This window comes from Cervus canadensis, chromosome 5, assembly GCF_019320065.1.
Source record: "Cervus canadensis isolate Bull #8, Minnesota chromosome 5, ASM1932006v1, whole genome shotgun sequence".
NCBI classification, from domain to species: domain Eukaryota; kingdom Metazoa; phylum Chordata; class Mammalia; order Artiodactyla; family Cervidae; genus Cervus; species Cervus canadensis.
The window spans coordinates 18,626,635-18,647,978 of NC_057390.1; the positions used below are offsets into that span (position 1 = coordinate 18,626,635).

At 42.1% G+C, this 21,344-nt stretch overlaps 1 protein-coding gene across 2 annotated transcripts in view; it reads left to right on the forward strand.

Annotated features, from left to right (window-relative positions):
* The first annotated feature begins 5,695 nt into the window (after positions 1-5,695).
* The window catches only part of VIT (vitrin), a 118,293-nt gene continuing 102,644 nt past the window's right edge, over positions 5,696-21,344 (forward strand). For both annotated transcript variants that reach the window (XM_043468322.1, XM_043468323.1), the window contains exon 1: positions 5,696-5,969. The gene's annotated coding sequence lies outside the window, so the exon portion shown is untranslated. The remainder of the gene's footprint in view (positions 5,970-21,344) is intronic.

A 21,344-nucleotide genomic window follows, 5' to 3' on the forward strand; every position in this document is an offset into this window, starting at 1 on the left:
TGGAAAATTCTGAAAGAGATGGGAATACCAGACCACCTGAGCTGTCTCCTAGGAAATCTGTATGCAGGTCAGGAAGCAACAGTTAGAACTGGACATGGAACAACAGACTGGTTCCAAATCAGGAAAGGAGTACATCAAGGTTGCATATTGTCACCCTGCTTATTTAACTTATATGCAGAGTACATCATGCAAAATGCAGGGCTGGATGAAGCACAAGCTGGAATCAAGATTGCCAGGAGAAATATCAGCAACCTTAGATATACAGATGATAGCACCCTTATGGCAGAAAGTGAAGAAGAACTAAAGAGCTTCTTGATGAAAGTGAAAGAGGAGAGTGAAAAAGTTGGCTTAAAACTCAACATTCAGAAAACTAAGATCATGGTATCTGGTCCCATCACTTCATGGCAAACAGATGGGAAAACAGTGGAAACAGTGGCAGACTTTATTTTTGGGGGCTCCAAAATCACTGCAGATGGTGATTGCAGCCATGAAATTAAAAGACGCTTACTCCTTGGAAGAAAAGTTATGATCAACCTAGACAGCATGTTAAAAAGCAAAGACATTACTTTGCCAACAAATTTCCATCTAATCAAAGCTATGGTTTTTCCAGTAGTCATGTAGGGATGTAAGAGCTGGACTATAAAGAAAGCTGAGCACTGATGAATTGATGCTTTTGAACTGTGGTGTTGGAGAAGACTCTTGAGAGTCCCATGGACTGCAAGGAGATCGAACCAGTCCATCCTAAAGGAAATCAGTCCTGAATATTCATTGGAAGGACTGATGCTGAAGCTGAAACTCCAATACTTTGGCTACCTGATGCGACAAACTGACTCATTTGAAAAGACCCTGATGCTGGGAAAGATTGAAGGCAGGAGGTGAAGGGGACAACAGAGGGTGAGATGGTTGGATGGCATCAGCAATGTGATGGACATGAGTTTGAGTAGGCTCTAGGAGTTGGTGATGAACAGTGAAGCCTTGCATGCTACAGTCCATGGCATCGCAAAGAGTTGGACATGGCTGAGTGACTGAACTGACCTGAATATCTGGGTACCTGGTGGCCCAGTCAAGTTGAGACATATTGTTAACCATCTCAGTGAAAAGTGAAAGTGTTAGTTGCTCGGTTGTGTCCAACTCATTACAACCCCATGGACTGTAGCCCACCAGGTTCCTCTGTCCATGGGATTTCCCAGGCAAGAACACTGGAGTGGGTAGCTATTCCCTTCTCCAGGGGATCTTCCTGACCCAGGGATTGAACCCAGGTTTCCTGAATTGCTGGCAGATTCTTTACCGTCTGAGCCATCCCAGTACTATATTATATTTCTCAATCTGTTTCTTACTTTTACTAAGAATAATGTGTTTTAAGATTAACAGTTGTGGTAGGCAGAATTCCAAGATGCCCCCCACCCCAATCTCTGCCCCTGGGGCATGATGATATTATGTTGCCTGACAAAGCAAGATTGTGGATATAATTATAGTTACTAATCAATTGACATTAAGATAAGACAATTATCCCTGTTGGCCTAACCTAATCACATGAGCTCTTTAAAAATCGTTTTCTCCAGCTTCTTGTAAAAGAGGAACTCAGAGAGAACTCAGGCGTGAAAATGATTCAACACACCATGACTGGTTTGAGGATGAAAGGAGCCATGTGATGAGGAGTGGGGTGACCTCTAGTAGTTAAGAGCAGCCCCTGGCTGACAGCTAGCGAGAACACAGCAACCTCAGCCCTACAACTGCAAGGACCTGAATTCTACCAACAACCTGATTTGGTGGAGTCTTTCCCAGAGCTTCTAGATTAGAATCAGTCCCACCAACACTTTGATTTTAGCCTCGTTGGCTAAAATCAGTGTTGCTGTCCATTTTATTTATTTAAAAAACACAAATAGTAGTATTTTTTCTTTCACATGAGGCAAGATCCCAGAACTCTATAAGTATTAGTTCTTTTAATTGTCATAACTTGGAGATACATGTTTTATTATTATTTTCTTCCCATTTTACAGATGAAGAGACTAAAAAACAGAGATGTTAGGTTACTTACCAAATGACAGGTGCCAAAACCAACAGGCAGACCTAGGTGATCTGGTGTGGGGAATCATTGTTCAAATCCCACATCTGGCTCTTTGCTTCTAGCAGCTACTAAATATTTCATACTGTGTATCTCCCATACTTAACTCTTAATTTGTTAGGGATGGATTTCTCATGATTCTGTGCAAGAAGCTCACCAAAGACTATCCCACAAGGAGTTTCATGGGTCCTAGGATACATATGTAATGTGAGTAAGTACGTCTAGATGGCTCTGTAGAATAACCACATTTGTCCACAGCACAGACAGCACATCAGGGTCACCATATGTCTGCCATAGGCATTTACCAGCTTTCCAATTCTAGGCAATCTGATGAAAAGTTGTATTTCAAATGGATGGAAGATCTAAATAGACATTTATCTGAAGAAGACATTGTTGCTATTGTTTAGTTGCTAAGTTTTGTCTAACTCTTTTGCGACACCATGGACTATAGCCTTCCAGGCTCCTCTGTCCATGGGATTTCCCAGGCAAGAATACTGGAGTGGGTTGCCATTTCCTTCTCCAAAGGGGATCTTCTCAACCCAGGGATCAAACCGGCATCTCTTGTATTGGCAGGTGGATTCTTATCATTGAGCCACCAGAGATGGCCAAAAAGGACATGAAAAGATGCTTAACATCACCAATTATTAGCGTAATACAAATCAAAACTAAAATGAGGTATCTTCACACTGGTCAGAATGGCCATCATGAAAAAGTCTATATTGCTAGAGAGGGTTTGAGAAAAGGGAAACCTCCTACACTGTTGGTGGGAATGCAAATGTATACAGCTACTACAGAGAAAAGTATGGAGGATTCTTAAAAAACTAAAAGTAGAACTACCATATCCCTCTTCTAGGCATATATCCAAAGAAAACCATAATTTGAAAAGATACGTGCACCTCAGTGTTAATTGCAGCACTATTTATAATAATCAGGACATGGAAGCAACCTAAATGTCCATTGACAGAGGAATGGATAAAGAAGACGTGGTACAGTGAAACAGATCGCCAGTCCAGGTTGGATGCATGAGACAAGTGCTCTGGGCTGGTGCACTGGGATGACCCAGAGGGATGGGATGGGGAGAGAGGTGGGAGGGGGATTCAGGATGGGGAACACATGTAAATCCATGGCTGATTCATGTCAATGTATGGCCAAAACCACTACAATATTGTAAAGCAATTAGCCTCCAACTAATAAAAATAATCGGGAAAAAAATTTAAAAAAACAAAAACAAACAAGAAAAGATGTGGTACATATATACAATGGAATATTAGTCATTAAAAAGAATGAAATAATGCCATTTGCAGCAACATGCATGTATCTAGAGATTGACATGATGAGTAAAGAAAGTCAGATAGAGAAAGATAAATATTATATGATGTCACTTATATGTGTAAGCTAAAAAATGGTACAAATGAACTTATTCACAAAACGGAAATAGAGTCACAGATGTAGAAACCAAACTTATGCTTACCGGGGAGAAGCAGGGGAGGGATAAACTGGGAGACCGGGACTGACATATACACACTACTACGGGAGTTGGTGATGGACAGGGAGGCTGGCGTGCTGCGATTCACGGGGTCGCAAAGAGTCGGACACGACTGAGCGACTGAACTGAACTGAACTGAATATATATAAAGTATGTAATTAATAAGGACCTACTATCCAGCACAGAGGACTCTGCTCAGCACTCTGCAATGGCCTATATGGGAAAAGAACCTAAGAGAGGACGCAGGTATATATAAAAGTGATTCAATTTGCGGTACATCTGAAACTAACACAACACTGTACCTCAACTATACTTCAGTTAAATTAAAAAAAAAAACAAATACAAATTTTAAAAAATAGGAGAACTGAATCTCTGGGAAATGAAAAGAATTTCCTGAGCTCTTGGAGACATTTAAAAAATAATCAAGATTATTTAATCAACATTAAAAAGTGACATCTCATTGCTTATCTTAAAGGAGAATTTCTCTCTTTTTTAATACTGTTTATTATTGTGGCAAATACGTACAACAAAAATTTTGCCATTTTGCTAATTATTTCATTAGCATTAATTATGCACATAGCGGAGTACACCGATCATTATGTATTTCCAAATCTTTCCATCACCACAAACATTGTTTTTCAATTTCCACTTCACTTTGAGCATCTCTTCTTATGCTTTCAGTACGTTTACATTTCATTCCACCTTATTCACCATAAGAAAACAAGTTAAACAAATGAAAGAAAAGAAGCTCTCAGCCCTAACACAGCACAATGCCTAAGGGTCAGCCAACTTTGAATTTGAACCTCAGTTCTTACCTTTCCAGCCAGCTGACCCTGGGAAAGTCAATTAATCTCTTTGAGCCTCCGTTCTCTTATCTGTAATGTGAAAGTAATGGTAACAACCCCTGTAGGTTGTTCTATCTATTAAATGAGTTGATATATGTAGAGGATTTATCACCATTCCCAGCATAAGTATTGCATAAATGGTAATTAGCACTATTAACACTAATATAAATAGTATCAATATTAATTATATTTGGACTGCCCTTTCATCCAAACCTTTTCTCAAAGGATGGGACAGGGCATCTTCCATGTGGCAATACCATCCTTACCACCAGTGGACCTAGGATTTTAAGAAAGAAGAAATAAAATCGAGAATTTTTTTTTTTTAATGTTTTGGCTGCGTTGTGCAGCATGCGGGATCTTAGTTTCCTGACCAGGGATGAAAGCCATGCCCCTTGCAGTGGAAGGGCAGAGTCTTAGCCACTGGGTAGCCAGGGAAGTCTCCAGGGTTGAGAAAATGCAGAACCAAACAGGGGAAAAGATTCAAACCGGAGCAACCCCCAGGGGTCCTTCGTGGGGAAGATTCTCCTCCTTGGGCTGGGCTGGGTGAGTGCACAGTCCCAGGCAGGCAGAGGACCGGCCCTGGGCTCCCTCCCACCCTAGCTGAAGAGAAGAAGCTGTCAGACTGATAAACATCTGAATCTCCAGGAGTGTCAGATGTACTTTTTTATGGTCTGTTTTTAAGATGTTGTGATATGCTCATGTATGTTTTGGGCCTGAATCCCTTCAATTTAATTGATGGCACTAATATGTAAATAAATAAAATCCTGCAGATTGCACTTACGTTGTGAGCTATCCATCATTTGTTTTTTTGAAACACGAGTCAGGTTTTTCTTCCCACTGTTATTATCTTCTGTCCTGTTCCCAGCAGCATAGACTACAGTCATTTCGTTAAACTTGCCAAAATACAAAAAGGACCAAAGTGAACTAAACCAAAAAACAGCTTTAACATGTAGGAAAATTATTTCTACTCCAAAAGTGAGAGTCCAATAGAACCAGCTCAGTAGTGTTTGTACAGTTTTATTTCTTTATACAATCTAATCCAGCTGTTTGCCAGCATTTGAAAAAGAAAGAGAAAATATAATTGCCCTGCTTGAGACAATTTTAAAGTATACTTAAAATTTTTCCATCTTATCTAGGTGCTTCTCTGCTACTTTTTAGAATTTCTAATTGTAGAATTTGCTTGCTGGAAATGTGTGCTTTGGGCTAGAAAGAATATTTAGAAATCCTTACCCCAAAAGAAAAAAAAAAAAAGTGGGAGTGGAAATTTAAAAGAGGACCGCCTAATTCAGTACTAAAACCAGTGTGAGAAGCAGTGTGTGTGAGTGTGAGAGAGTGTGTGTGTCTGTGTGTGTGTGTGTGTGTGTAGTGTAAAATGTGCTTTTCAAAGTGCTGAGAGTTTGATAGGAATGTTTGATTAGCTCCTCTCAGAAAAGAAAAGGTGCTTGGACCTCTTCTTGTTTCTTCTTTAGAATAATTTGGATGGGATCTGTGATGCAGAAAAGCTTAAGGAAAAAGGGATATCCGTTCTCTGTGGTGGAAAAGTTTTGAAAAAAATTTGCTTTCTTCAAACAAGGTATGTTCTAATGAATTGCTACGTTATTTAGATAGTTTGCTTTCCATTTCTTGTTATAAAAACATGAAAATATTTTTATCATTGAGAAACTAGAATACATCCCTTGACCAAGTAATCAGCCTATACAAATTTCAGTCTCAGGAGAATTGAATGGTAATTGACATCTTTAGAAACAACTAATATACATATATCAACTCTAAATAAATTGTGCTGAGGTTAAGATTAGAACAAGATTTTCACTGTATCTTTTAAACCAACTTAATTGTGGTTAAAATAAGTTGAAAAGTATAATGTTTGTGCAGAACTTTAAAGTACGTTTAAATCTATTATTACCCCGTATTATACCTTACTTCCTATGTGGAATATAATAGCAGCAGAACAAATTGCTTATAACAATGAAGGAAAAGCAGATACGGGCATTTTGATGCTAAGTTAAAAGAGAAATTATTTAGAATAGATCTATACTTCTCTCTATTCAGACAGATCTTGGAGGAATGTGGCTACATGTGTGATTTTGTATCTTGTTTACACTGGAAGTATTTTCTTAGGTTGAATGCTTCTTTAACTGATAAGCCCAAGAAACAGCCGGCATTGTTAAGTCTTCTATTGTAGCCCAACTTTACACAGGGAAACAGGATACGAAATCTCTTTCAAGCATGATTTGTGTTAAACCAGTATAAACATGAAATAAATGCCTCAAGCTCAGGTTAAACAGAGAGGATAAGATTGAATAATTAGACGCGATGGTTTGCTCTGAACAACCCACGGCATCTTTGCCATCCCCAGCTTTGAGAGTGGAATTCAAGATTTTCTTTGGGTTTATTGTAAATATAAAACCAGGCATTTTTGGCCATAGTGGTTATTCAAAAATGTGAGCACTAAGAAAATAGCATTTTGCCATTACGTTGTGTTGCAATAAATTTGGAAGTTTTGGTGGTAAGGTTCTAAGGTTGTTTTTCCTTCGGTCTCTTGAAAGATGAAAATCGCCTGTAGCCAAGAAAAATCAAATACTATTTGTTTGTGTATTTTCTCTGTTGTGCGTGTACGAACTGCAAGCAGTAGCTACTCCACCCATAGGAAAGCTGGAAGTGCCTGTCTTTTATTTATTGAATTAAAATACCCTCTTTTGTTGAAGGACTTTAGACAAGGAATTGCAAGGCTACAAGGGCTGCATTTTTAATTGCAATATGCTGGTTTCCCAGACTAAGCTTCATTTAAATATATCTTATACCTCACCCCTGAAAGGAAATACGGTAGGAACTTTGAAAGTGCTTAATATCTATCCTGACATAGCGTTTACTTTATGAATAGCGGTTAGACGATCTAATTATCTTTTTTGCCAAGTTGTTGATCACATGAAGAATAGTTTCTTTCAGTGAAAATACACTGGGTTTGAGAATGGTTTATGAATAGCATCAGGAGAACAAAAATGCTTGTGCTGTTCCCATCTGTAATTCCTGTAAGACATACTGCTAGACAGGAAAGTGGCGTGGTTCCGTGCCATGTCCCAAGCCAGGAGCCCTAAATTACAGTCACAGCTCTGTCACTGTTTAGTGGTGTTATCTTGAGAAAGGTGTGTAACAGTTTTTGACTTTTGTTTCTCCGTCTGAAAAATAGAAAAAGCAATGCCTGCATACAACCCTTCTTCCCAGGATGGCTGGGGGCTCAATATGGATTCTCCGTTTTAAAAGGGTTTTGAAATGTGAAAAGTTCTAAAGAAATGGAACCATTCTTCCCAGATATTTAAAAAAAAAAAAAAAAAAGAATGCATGGGAAGGAGTCACTGGTTGTGAAATAAACGTTTCGTGGCCTCTAGGATGTTGCTACAACAATGCCCACATGTGCGACTTAGCCTCTCCTGGCTAGTTTGGAGGCACGAGCCAGCGGTCAAGAGCAGTGGGTGCAGGACAGAGCTCACTGCTCGGTCAGTGGAGGGCTTTCTAGCTGTGTGAGCTTGGGGAGGTTACTCAACATCTCTGTGTCTCCATTTCCTCACAAAAGAAGTGATGAAATTGCCTTCCTAATCCTGTAGTTCTATTCACTGGAATATCTTCAATGCTAAGACATGGCCAGACCAATTTCACTGTTGAGACTTTCTGTATACTATTGATACAAAATCAAAACAGGGTAATGGAACCTACAATATATTGAAAATGTCTGTGCTCACCTAACTAAAGACTTCAGCACACTCAAAAATGAAAAGTAATATAACTTTGTGCTAATGAAATATAATCCAGTGTGTATACATGTATGTGTGTATGTATAATCCTGTGTATAAATAAATATATGTAGACGTATATTTACACTTATCTTTCCATAGAGGACAGTGTGGTTCTGACTTCTTTTAGTTCTCTGGTGCATTTCTATGACTGTATGACCTCATGTGGCGATAATGTCAAATATCTAAATTTAGGTAAAGTAAAAAGCCAGGTGGCCCTCCTACGCTATGGATCCTGTAAGGGGCTTGTCAGGCAGGAGGTTCTGACACTTCTTAAATGTGTTACCTTTGGCAAATTTTGTAAACCTTCTGGGCCTCAGTTTTCTCATCTGTAAAAAGAGTCTACTATTAGTGGTTACCTCATAGGGCTGTGGCAAAAAAAAAAAAACTTCAACTTGTAGCTGGTATAAGTTGTTATAGCTTGGTCAGTACCCAAATGTTAGCAAGTAATTTTTTATGGTATGGGACTGGAATGAAGAACTTAAATCAGCTGTTAAAGAAATCATTTGCAATCCTCTTCAAACTTTTAAACATTAACTCTTTGGATGTAGTAAGCAAATAGATACGTGGAACTATGTGATCTTAATATAATTAATAGAAACTTGGGACTTCCCTGGTGGTCCAGCAGTTAAGCTTCTGTGCTTCCAATGCAGGGGGTGCAGGTTTGATCCCTGACTGGGGAACTAAAATCCCAAATGCCATGTGATACAGCCCCAAAATTTTTTTTTCAATTATTAGAAAATTCTTGCTATCTTGCAGGAGATCTGAACTAATCAATATTTCAACAAATATTAAATCAAGAGAGGCACAGCCATTCTGTGATGTCTGTATTTTGAGAATCTCCAAAGGCCCCCTTCTGGCTGCCAAAACTTGTGTTTCCCTGTGGCTTGCAAAAGGTGGTAAAATTCCTGGCTCCCTGAACACATATACGCTGAGAGAGAGAAGTGCACAGAGAATTTGCTAGTTTCTACAGACGTGAACGTTCCCTGTGCAGGTAGCAGTGAGCAGCTTCTGCTCAGGCAGAGAATGGGGCAAGAAACGAGTGAGAGACCAGGGCCAGTCGTGGCTCCCCATCGGAAATGGCTTTCTGATAGTGCCAGCTCTTAAAGTTTCATTAAGGCACAGGACTGCACATAGACAGCCAGGGCCTGATTCCTACACTGGCCTGGACTGTGGGGTTCTCCCGCAACTAGTTCCTCCAGCTCTGACCTGTGCCCCCCCCAGCCCAACTCCCTTCACCAGATTGTGCTGCTGTGTACACCCCATGGGGAGATCCTGCAGCGACAGGGGTGTTTGCTGACAGCCAGGGGCCCTGACCCAAGGTTGGCCCTAACCCTTGCTACCAACCCTGGCTCTCAACCCTACAGACAGCTGACCCTGCAACCCAGTGTATGCACACTCCTGGCTCAAGCCACTGCTACTGCCTGCACTGATCCCCAGCCTCTAAAGGCATCACTGAGGACTCCCACAGCCCTTGCAGCCACTGTGGATCCTCTGCCCTCCTCTCCAGGGACCACGATGTTGTTGATGCTGTGGCCTGAGCTGTCAAGCTATCACATCTCCTCACAACCCCCATACTTAGAGACCTGCACCATTAGATGGGTCACCGTACACTCTGGTGTGCCCCTTCTCACAGGTGAAGGTCTTTCCTTACAGAAGTCAGTCCATGAAGTTGGAAAGAGATGATTACTTCTTCAAATGTATAGATATCCACACAAGGCTATGGGCATCATGAAGCATCAGAGAAACACGCTGCCTCCAAAGAAACACAGTAAACCTCTGGTAACTGACACCGAAGAAATGGAGATACATGAACTGCCTGACAAAGAATGCAAAATAATTCTCCTAAAGATGCTCAGAGAGCTACAAGAAAATAACAGATAAATAATTTAACCAAATCAGGAGAACAAAATGAGAAGCTCAGCAAAGGGACAGAGAAGATTGAAAAAGAACCCAGTGGGAATTTTAACTAAAACACACACACACACACCTAAATTGAAGTTAATCTGAGACCATCTAGGTGAGTTCTTTACAGACCAGGAGGTGAAGGGCCAAAATCGTATTCTCAATAGAGCAAAGACTATTTCAGTCTTGTTGACTGCATTTTCCTATGGTTACCACAAAACACACAGTTGTGGAAACTGGATTCAGAACTTGTTTTTAATCAACTAGAAAACTTTTCCACTTAACAGGCTGCAAGTTTTAAAGAAACCCTGAGAGATTGCCCATCAGAAATGCTCCAGGCTGCCTAGAAAATGCACGCAGCAGGCACCAGGCGATGCTTGGAGTTGAGACCCATAAAAGTGGCACATCATGTGGCAACCTGCAAAGAGCAAATCCCCCACCGGCAGATGTTGTGACTGGAATCCACTCTCGCATTCCTCTGGTGCTTATACCCTGAGGGAGAAAGGGGAACTGAGATGCCAGAATCCTTCCTGAGTCAAATTCACAAGACAGGGTCTTGAAACAAAGCAGAGCAAAAATGCATTTGATTTAGATTCAGCTTAGAGAATATTTTGCTGTGTTTGATTTTGGTCTTATAGCTTAAAAAAATATTTAGGCCCATGTCTGCATCAATGTCGGGGCTTCCCAGGTGGCGCTAGTTGAAGAACCTACCTGCCAATGCAGGAGACATAAGACATGCAGGTTTGATCCTTGGGTTGGGAAGATCTGGAGGAGGGCATGGCAATCCACTCTAGTACTCTTGTCTGGAGAATCCCATGGACAGAGGAGTCTGGCAGGCTACAGTGCATAGGGTTGCAAAGAATCAGACATGACAGAAGTGACTGAGCATGCACACACTGCTTCACTGTCACTTTGCAAGATGCTTTTTTCAATTCTTTTTAGGAACGCTACTTAACATTCCCTAGCTGTTCAATTGAGCCTATTGTCTGGCAGTCATCTAGAAGATTTTCATGAGAATGGGCTAAAGATCCCTATAAATCTCTGAGCAGAGAAAGCAGGGACAAAACTACAGAACTGTCCCCTGTCTGGGGCTCAAGGAGAACTCAGCCCAATTATGGTCACAGTTCCTTCACCAAGGATCCTAAAATCAAACCTTGGCAGCCCCTTCATGGAACACAGTCTTGTGGTGAAGAGGCTTGCATAACCCAATGAAGCTATGAGCCATGCCATGCAGGGCCATCCAAGACAGATGGGTCATAGTGGAGAGTTCTGACAAACCGTGTTCCACTGGAGGAGGGAATGGCAGACCGCTCCAGTATTCTTGCCATGAGAACCCCATGAACAGTATGATAAGACAAAAAGATATGATACCAGAAGATGAGCCCTCCCCAGGTTGGAAGATGTCCACTATGCTACTGGGAAAGATCAGAGGGCAACTACTAATAGCTCCAGAAAGAATGAGACAGTTGGGCCAAAGTCTGGTAAAAGCAAAGTACAAAGATGCAAAGAACAATACTGCATAGGAACCTAGAATGTTAGGTCCATGAATCAAGGTAAATTAGATGTGGTCGAGCAGAAGATCTAAGATGAACACTGACATCTTAGAAATCAGTGAGCTAAAATGAATGGGAATGGGTGAATTTATTTCAGATGACCATTATATCTACTACTGTGGGCAAGAATCCCTTAGAAGAAATGGAGTATTCCTCTTGTCAACAAAAGAGTTCAAAATGCAGTACTTGGGTACAATTTCAAAAATGACAGAATGATCCCTGTTCGTTTCCAAGGCAAACCATTCAACATCACAGTAATCCAACTCTATGCCCCAACCACCAATGCCAAAGAAGCTGAAGCTGAACAGTTCTATAAAGACCTACAAGCCCTTCTAGAACTAACATAAAAAAAAAAAAAAAAAGATATCCTTTTCATCATAGGGGACTGGAATGCAAAAATAGGAAGTCAAGAGATACCTAGAGTAACAGGCAAGTTTGGCCTTGGAGTATATAAAATGAAGCAGGGCAAAGTCTAACAGAGTTTTGTCAAGAGGATACACTGGTCATAGCAAACACCCTTTTCCAACAACACAACTCTAAACATAGACATCACCAAATGGTCAATACAAAAATCAGATTGACTGTATTTTTTGCAGCAGAAGATGGAGAAACTCTATCAAAAACAAGACCTGGAGCTGACTGTGGCTCAGATCATCAGCTCCTTTTTGCAAAATTTAGGTTTAAATTGAAGAAAGTAGGGAAAATCACTAGGCCATACCAGGAAGGCACGACCTAAATCAAATCACTTATGATGACACAGTAGAGGTGATGAATAGGTTCAAGGGATTAGATCTAGTAGACAGAGTGCCTGAAGAACTATGGACAGAGGTTCATAACATTGTACAGGAGGCAGTGACCAAAACCATCCCCAAGAAAAAGAAATGTAAGAAGCCAAAGTGGTTGTCCAAAGAGGCTTCACACATGGCTGAGGAAAGAAGAGCAAAAAGCAAGGGAGAAAAGGAAAGATATACCCAACTTAATGCAGAGCTCCAGAGAGGAGCAAGAAAAGAAGGCCTTCTTATATGAACAGTGTAAAGAAGTAGAGGGAAAAATTAGAATGGGAAAGACTAGAGATCTCTTCAAGAAAATTGGAGAGATGAAAGGAATATTTCACGTAAGGATGGGCACGATGAAAAACAGAAATGGTAAGGACCTAATAGAAGCAGAAGAAATTAAAAAGAGGTGGCAAGAATACATAGCAGAACTATTCAAAAAAGGTATTTACAACCCAGATAATCATGATGGTGTGATCACTCACCTAGAGCCTGACATCCTGGAGTCTGAAGTCAAATGAGCCTTAGGGAGCATTACTACAAACAAGGCTAGTGGAGGCAATAAATTCTAGCTGAGCTATTTAAAATCCTAAAAGATGATGCTGTGAACATGCTGCATTCAATATGCCAGCAAATTTGGAAAACTCAGCAGTGGCCACAGGACTGGAAAAGGTCAGTTTTCATCCCATCCCAAAGAAGGGCAATGCCAAAGAATGTTCAAACTCCCATATAATTATGCTCATTTCACTAGTAAGGTTATGCTCAAAATCCTTCAAGCTAGGCTTCAGCAGTGCATGAACGGAGAACTTCTCGATGTACAAGCTGGGTTTATAAAAGGCAGAGAAACCAGAGACCAACATTCGTTGGATCATAGCGAAAGCAAGAGAATTCCAGGAAAAGCATCTACTTCTGCTTTATTCACTATGTAAAAGCCTTTGACAGTGTAGATCTAAACAAACTCTGGAAAATTCTTAAAGAGATGGGAATACCAGACCACCTTACTTGCCTCCTGAGAAACCTGTATGCAGATCACTCTGTCAACAAAGGTCTGTATAGTCAAAGCTATGGTCTTTCCAGTAGTCATGTATGGGAGAGTTGGACCATAAAGAAGGCTAAGCACCGAATTGATGCTTTCGAATTGTAGTGCTGGAGAAGACTCTTGAGAGTCCCCTGGACATCAAGGAGATCAAACCAGTCAATCCTAAAGGAAATCAACCCTGAATATTCATTGGAAGGAATGATGCTGAAGTTGAAGCCCCAATACTTTGGCCACCTGATGTGAAGAGATGACTCATTGGAAAAGACCCTGATGTTGAGAAAGACTGAAGGCAAAAGGAGAAGAGGATGGCAGAGGATGAGATGGTTAGATAGCATCATCAACTCAGCAAACTCTGGGATAGTGAAGGACAGGGAAGCCTGGCATGCTGCAGTGCGTGGGGTCGCAAAGAGTCAGATACAACTTAGCAACTGAACAACAACAAATCCTGGCAGAATCTTACTGGAGAGATTCAACTTGTGGCTTTACCTCTGCTAAGTCCTAAAGCCTGAATGGGCCATGTTTTGTAGGAGGATGGTTATGAGAATGTTGATGATAATAGTAATCATGATTAACCATCACCCTAACAACAGTAAATACTGCCAACACTTAGAGAGTTAGTTTTATGTACCAGGCACTGTTCTAAGCCCTTTTCATCTGTCAACTCATTTAATCCTAACAGCTACCATAGGAGATAGGTGATCATGATTCCCATTATACAGATCAGAAAACTGAGCACTGAGAAGTAAGTTGTCCAGCGTCACACAGCTGGTGATGCTCAACTCCAAACCCAAGCATTCTAGTTTCAGAGCTCACATCATCAGTCTACCAGGTAACAATTATACATGGTCTTGGTTCTTTTATTGCTGCACCAAATTAATTTTGCCATCCCTAAAAATACAATTTTCAAGCCAAGTCAGATTTCTAAGAAAATCATTCCTCTTTGCAAACATAGACTTCCCAGTAATACTGATGGAATGGAGTGGAGGTCAGGAAGTCACAGGGGAAAGCTGTTAGGAAGAGAGGGTTTTTATTTCTGTCACTCTTGAATAATTTTCTGACTTAAGAATCACTTTTCTGGTGTGTTGGGAAGACTCTCAGGGGCAAGGCCAAGGAGCAGGGCCTCATTATCAAGTTCTTTGAGTAGCCAGTTCCCAAAAGGTATCCTTTATCTCCATTCTAGGGTTAAACTGGTAATTAGTCACAGAAAGAATCAAAGTACTAATTATTAACACACATATGTGTAATCTAGAAAAACAGCATAGGTGATCTTATTTGCAAAACAAATAGAGACACAGAGAATAAACATATGGACACCAGAAGGCAAAGGCAGGGGGAATGAATTGGGAGATTGGGGTCGGCATATATGCACATCTACTTATAAAATAGATAACTAAAGAGAACTTATAGTATAGCACAGGGAACTCGATTCGGGGATCTGTAGTGACCTAAATGGGAAGGAAATCCGAAAAAGAGGGGAGATGTATATATATGGCTGCTTCACTTCACTGTACAGCGGAAACTGACATCGCCGTGTAAAGCAACTATACTCCAATTTTTTTTTTAAATCAATATCAAGAAAGAATCGTACTGCCTTACAATTCAGGCGGCTTCAGAAAATCATTTTCCCTGATAAGGGTCTCTACCTTGACAAGACTCTAGTAAAAATTGCTCAAATTCTTTCCCATAGTGAGAGAAAGACTAACGTTTTGTGTGGACATGTGGTAAAAATTCATAAAAATCACCCTTCGGGCTATGGGGAGAAGGAATTCTATGTCTGCATTTTTTTCTTCTCAGAAATAAAAAGGAGGGGAACTATTCCTTTGGGGGCACCCAATGTACAGTTTCCAAGGGATCAGGTCACTGGCATCTCAGTGAGAAGTGAATCCGTCCCTCTGGGCCCCTTTATAGCCTAGACAGAGAAAACATGCTTGGGACATAAAGGTACAAGTCAACTTGCCCAGACCAGATTCACTTTTAGAATATGGTGAATAGATCTGTACTCTGAACAATAAAAGGAATCTGGGGAAGCAGAGCTATTCAATGACAGCAAAACAAATATTTATTGGATTACTGCCATGTACCATCTACAATTCGATGTGCTTGGGAACAGTGAACAAAATAGTCTCCATCCTCCTAGAGCTGCCAGCCTGGGCAAACAGACATAAGAGGTCTAAGTCTGGTGGTGATATGGGCTGTGAAAAAAACTTCAGGAAGTGGGATAAGGGGGCTGGACAGAGCAGTGATGATTTGCAATGTGTGGTTCAATAAATGTCTGATAAAGGGACATTTAAACTGAGAAAGAGGTGAAGGAAGCCAGGGAGCAACCTTTCTGGATTCTTAGGGGGGAAGAGTAAGTGCAAAGGCCCTGAGGTTGGACCACACTTGGGAGCAGGCTGGGGGAGGAAGAAAAAAGGTGAGATCCAGGGTGTCCTTTGGAAAGCAGACACAGAGGGTACCATCCTAATGCTCCCAGATTTTACCCAGACACCCCCAAATGCCCACTCACACACCATCTATGGACAGTTCCTGCTTCTGCCCTGGAAGAAATCTGAGTAGGTCCCATGCTCAGAGTGTTTTAAAAGAGCTTGCTCACATTACACGTGCCAACAATCTCAGTTCAGTCATTAATGTGGAAGTGATACTTAGGTAATTCTTAAAAACTTGCAAATGGCATTCACAATTTCATCCCCCATTCCAGGCTTGCTTTCTGCAATGGGAAAAGGCAGGCTTGCATTTTCTTTCTCTGCATTGCATCTTTACCACTCTTCCCCTTAACTGCTAATGGTAGCTTTTTCAGTTCCAGAGTTGAAGAGGCAGAGAGGAAAGATAAAGGTGACAGAGGGCCTCACTGGTTGGCACTGTTCTGAGTTGGCATCCAGGTTCCCTGGGCTTGGCAGGCATATACCACTCTTTCTTGTCCCCATGGGAGCACGTCTATGGGTTCTTTGAAAATGCCCCTGACTTTGCTAGTGACGCCTTGCCTGTGGTTCCCAGACGTTATTTCATTTGAGTTTGCTCTGGCTGGGGGCTTACAGTTCCTCCCCCAGCCACTGGGCAGCTGGTGAGCAATGTCCAGTGGCTTTCTGCTGCCCTTTGCTGAGCCCTCCCTGGGCCCGGCTTAGGAGGCACCGAGAGCCACCCCCGGCTGACTCTGACACAGGTAGTCTTGTTTGCCAGGAGCTATTCCCTCTTTGTCTTAATCAGGAGTCCACTGTGCCCTCAAGTCCACGGACACAACTACTCAGTCATTTCAACTGGTCACTGGGCATCCAAGCTGGCCTTCCAAAGGACGTAACCAAAAACCAGGACCCTGGCTATCCGTCCCGCTCCAGATACAACACAGGTGGTTGTAGAAGCCAAGAGGGTAGCTGGCGATTAGAGAGCAGGGTTTCCTTAGGAATAGTTGTTGGCATGTTCCCTCCTCCTCTGCCTCCCCAGATGCAGAAAGGGAGCCAGTGGTCTCCCCACTTCCGCCCACTCAGGCAATGGCGAGAGAAGCTGCAAGGAGACCACTTAGGAGCAGGGAAGTAGTTGGCACTTGGTTTCAGCTGAAACTTAGACAAAGGCTCATCCCATTTTAACATCCCATTACACAGCCAATGACAATACTCTCAAATGTTTATTTAGATGGGTGTGTTATGCCTGGTTAAACTTAAAAATAGGCCTGGTGCATCACTTTACTCTAAATAACATTTGTGAGAAGGAGAAAGCTGTGTGTGAGTTCAGGTCCAAATATGACTCTCAAACAACAAAAAAAATCTCTTAATCCTCATAACTAAGACTATTTTGTCACAAATCTATGTATTTCACAGTATGCCTCTAAGCTATTGTCCACAGAACATTTACAAAAAGCCTAGGATAGATGCATCAAAACAAAAAGGAAGGGAAAACCATCTTTTGATGGTAACCTGGTAGTGAGTGGGGTTAAGTGTTTGAGGCCTGGATTCTATTACATACTTATTCCATAACTTAATTATAGCTTACTAAAGTTTGATTGCTTGCTAAAGTTTTCTGAGCCTCAATTTCCTACCCTGAAAAATGGGTACAATAGTAGTAACCTGATGGGATCACCATAATAAATAAGATCACACCGGTGCAATGTATGGTGAGCATTCAACAAATGATATGATTGTTATTATTTGAGCGGACTATAAGCTTCCAAAATTTTCCTTCAAGAGGAACAAAGGACCAATCCCACATCCAGGCCACCAGACAGCTCAGCCACAGTGGACAGAGCTGGGAATGGGCCCAGGGGACCTCTGGAGCATGAGGCCACATGGCTCCCATTGGAGATCTGGGTCTCCTGCTTCTAAACGACTCTCTTTCTTCTGCTGGTCCCCACCAATTTCTGGGACTTAATCCTTCAGAGCCATCAATAGCTCAGCCTCAGTTTCAGTCCTTCTCCACAAGCCCCACTCTCCCCAAGCCTCTGGTTGCTGGTTGCTGGTCCCAGGAATTCCAGCGGATCCCAGGAATGCACTGGGACCCGCAGCCCCATGCCTGCCTCATGGTCGCAGCCAGAGAGCTGGACCCTGTCATCTGAGACTAACCTACTCTTTACCAAGAGGCGGACAGCAAAACACTACGGACCTTGCAGACACACCCTCATCTTCCTAGCTCAGCTGGAAGGTTGTGCCAGACCCAAAAATGTTTTTCTGGGCCTCAGAATTGAAGGCAGACCAAAAAAGCACAGAGCATTTGGGCCAGTTAAAGCCCTGGGGATCCCGGTTGGACTGAACCAAATACCCAGCTCCAGATTCAACAGTGGACGGCCCCTTGGCAACCACAAACCTCAGAGCCCAGGGGAGAGAACTTGCTGGGAGGAAGAAAGCTAATCCAGTGTCAAACGTATTAGGTAAAGATGCTGCTGCTGAGAGAAACTCGTCTTCCAGAGCTTCCATGAGAACCATTTAAAGTGAGAACGGTTTCCAGAGTAACTACAAAGAGCAGTCATGGTCCACCTGGCCTTTTACTGAGGCCCTCTGCCTGTCCCCCTCCAGATTTACTGCTCTTCCTGCCCCCTTCCATTACGGAGGATAAATAACTCTTGGAAGGAGTTCTTTAGAGCTCATTTGGGGGCATGCCTGCAAGCTAGTATTTTTTCCCACTGGCAATATAAGATCTAAACTACCACTTCAGAAACATAATTACTGTTTGCAACCTCACTGGAAATCACTATTGGTCGAAGCCTTTGTGGATGTGGTAAGCATTACCATATGTCAGGTTCTTAACGAGGTACAAAATGATGCTCTGAAACACACACACCAGGATGGGCTTTCCTTTTTTGGTTCTGTGACATGTAGAAACATCCCACATGGATCAATGAATCTCATGGCACAGGCGTGTATCAATTATCGAACACATGCATAAGAGCCTTTTAATCCACTCAGCTTCCCAGGGGTGAATATCGTTGCTTTAGGATTTTCCCTTAATGATATAGTGATCAAAAATGATCTCGGAAAAGGGATCTTGAGTAGTATACACTTTAACCATCAAAAAAAAATTACCTATAATATTTATGGAAAATTCCTAGATTGGAACATCAGTAAGATTCTGATACATACACTGAAAAAATGAACGTTCTCTTAAATCAGAGTTTCTCAACCCTGACACTATAGTTGCAGCTCATGGGCTTAGTTGCTCTGCGGCATGTAGGATCTTAGTTCTCCAACCAGGGATCAAACCTGCATCTCCTGCGTTGCAAAGTGAATTCTTAACCACTGGACCACCTATGAAGTCCCTGAATAATTCTTTGTTGTGGACGTTGTCCTGTATGCTGTAGGTTCTTTAGCAGCATCCCTGGTCTCTACCTGCTAGATGCCAATAGCATCTCCGCCCCAGGTTGTGACAACCAGAAATGTCTTCAAACTTTGACAAGTCTTCCTTGGGGGGCAAATCACCCCTTGTCATGAACCATGGTCACAAGTACATCAAGAACTCCACAGGGACATTCTGACAGCATGATTTCTGGGTCTCCTTCTCCCATTTTTCTACCCAGAGCATCCCAGGCATGCAGACCATGTTTTTCTTTCTCAGTGGCTGCCACGGTTCTTAGATATAAGCTGTGTGATCTCAGGCAAGTCACTTCACTGCTCTGAATTATAAGAATGATAATGTAGATAATATCTACATCTGCCTCCAGAGGATCTTAGGTGGTTTGGATGAGAGAATTGTTGAGAAAACACTCTGCAGATTCTGATATAAACCCATATCCTTACAGTCTTCCCTAGTTGAATTCACTGGATGGCCAGGCACGGTGAGTTAGAAAGCAGTCAGGGATAATCTTTCAGCCGTAAGCCCCCCAAAAAGGGAAATTTGTTATCTCACAGAATAGGTAGCCCAGGGGTAGCCCCAGCCTCCAGGCATGAGACAATCAGAGATCCAGCTTCATTTCTCTGATTCATTTGGCTGCCTGCCTCCTTTTTGTGCTGGCTTTATCCTCAGTCTAACTTGCCTCATGGTCACAACATAGCTGCCAGCATACTGGTAACAACCCATCCCCTTATTCATGTCCAACAGGAGAACCTTATCCTGAAAAACAAAGAATTTAAGTTTTCCCTTTCTATTGGTCTGATTCAACTTGGGACACAGCCCGCCCCTTGAGTAGTCATGGTCAACTGGCGAGGGCCCTGTGCTGATGGGCTCAAGCTTACAGTCCTGAAGCAACCACCAGCAAGGTGGAATATATACATATATGGAATCATCCTTGGCATAGACTTGGAGTCAGATCCACAACAGAAGCTGGGGATGGACCCGCTTCCTTGGAGCCCTCTGGTGGCATTCACTCCCTTTAACAAGTTGGGGTTATGTTAGGAAGGAGGACGCCAGCTAGCAGGTACTCTGCCAGGCAATAACAGTGTCCAGTCCAGACAGCTTGACTCAGATTCTAAGCATATCTTCAAGGAGTCTGGTGTATTCTTAGGAGCCTTGATATTGAGAAAAAGCAAAATTTTTCCTGCCTTCCTTGCCTGATTGACTTGCACTTTTCTTTAGGCATTTCCTTGAGATAAAAGAATGAAAGAACTGGAACAAGAAGGGAAATAAGAAAAACCACTATCCTCTCTGGCTCATTCTCTTTCTTCGCAGAATCCTCGGGTTTGTAACAGTGACCACTGATGTCATGGCAACAGGAAATGCAGTGTTATGGGCTTAGTCCAAAGGAATACGATCTGTATAAACTTTTACATGCAGGCTGAGGCCACCTCCCCATTGTAAAGGCCCCTCTTAGTGCCAGCCTTCCTTTTTCCATCCTCACCAGATCAACCCACATCACTGACAAATGGCTGAGGCTTTATATCAGGCAGAGGTGGAGAAAGCAAGGCTACAGATGTGGCCTCCCCCATTCAGAGATGTCTGTCCTCAAGGGATTTTTGGCATTTTGAAAATATAGCACAAGCCTCTCATAACTACTAAATGTTTCCAAATGAACACTGGTTCTTTCTGCCTTGTGGACAAAGGGCATTATTAGGTGCTCCCCCACGTAGCACCATAGCTCAGACAAACACTAGCCTTACATAAATCCTACATATCCACTAGGGTAGATTTTCTTCAAGTGAGTGGCTCGTGAAAGCCTCGAGGGGGCTTATTAAAAATGATGAATGCAAAAATAATTTTTAAGCCTTCCATGTCTCCCTATTGCTTAAAGGATCAATTCCACATTCTTCAGGCATGACATTCAAGACTGACATGGCCCCTTCTTTCCTCTCTAACAGTCTGACTCCTCTCCCACCCTGGCCCAGCAGCTCCCAGTTCCTGAAGCTCCTCTGTCTCTTATGTCCTGTCCTTCCCTCACCCCTCGTTGTTTTCCAATCTCCAGTTAAGCTAATTGAAGCCTCTTCCAATCCTCATGCCCCAGGACTATTTAATCATCTACCCTTTATGCCATCA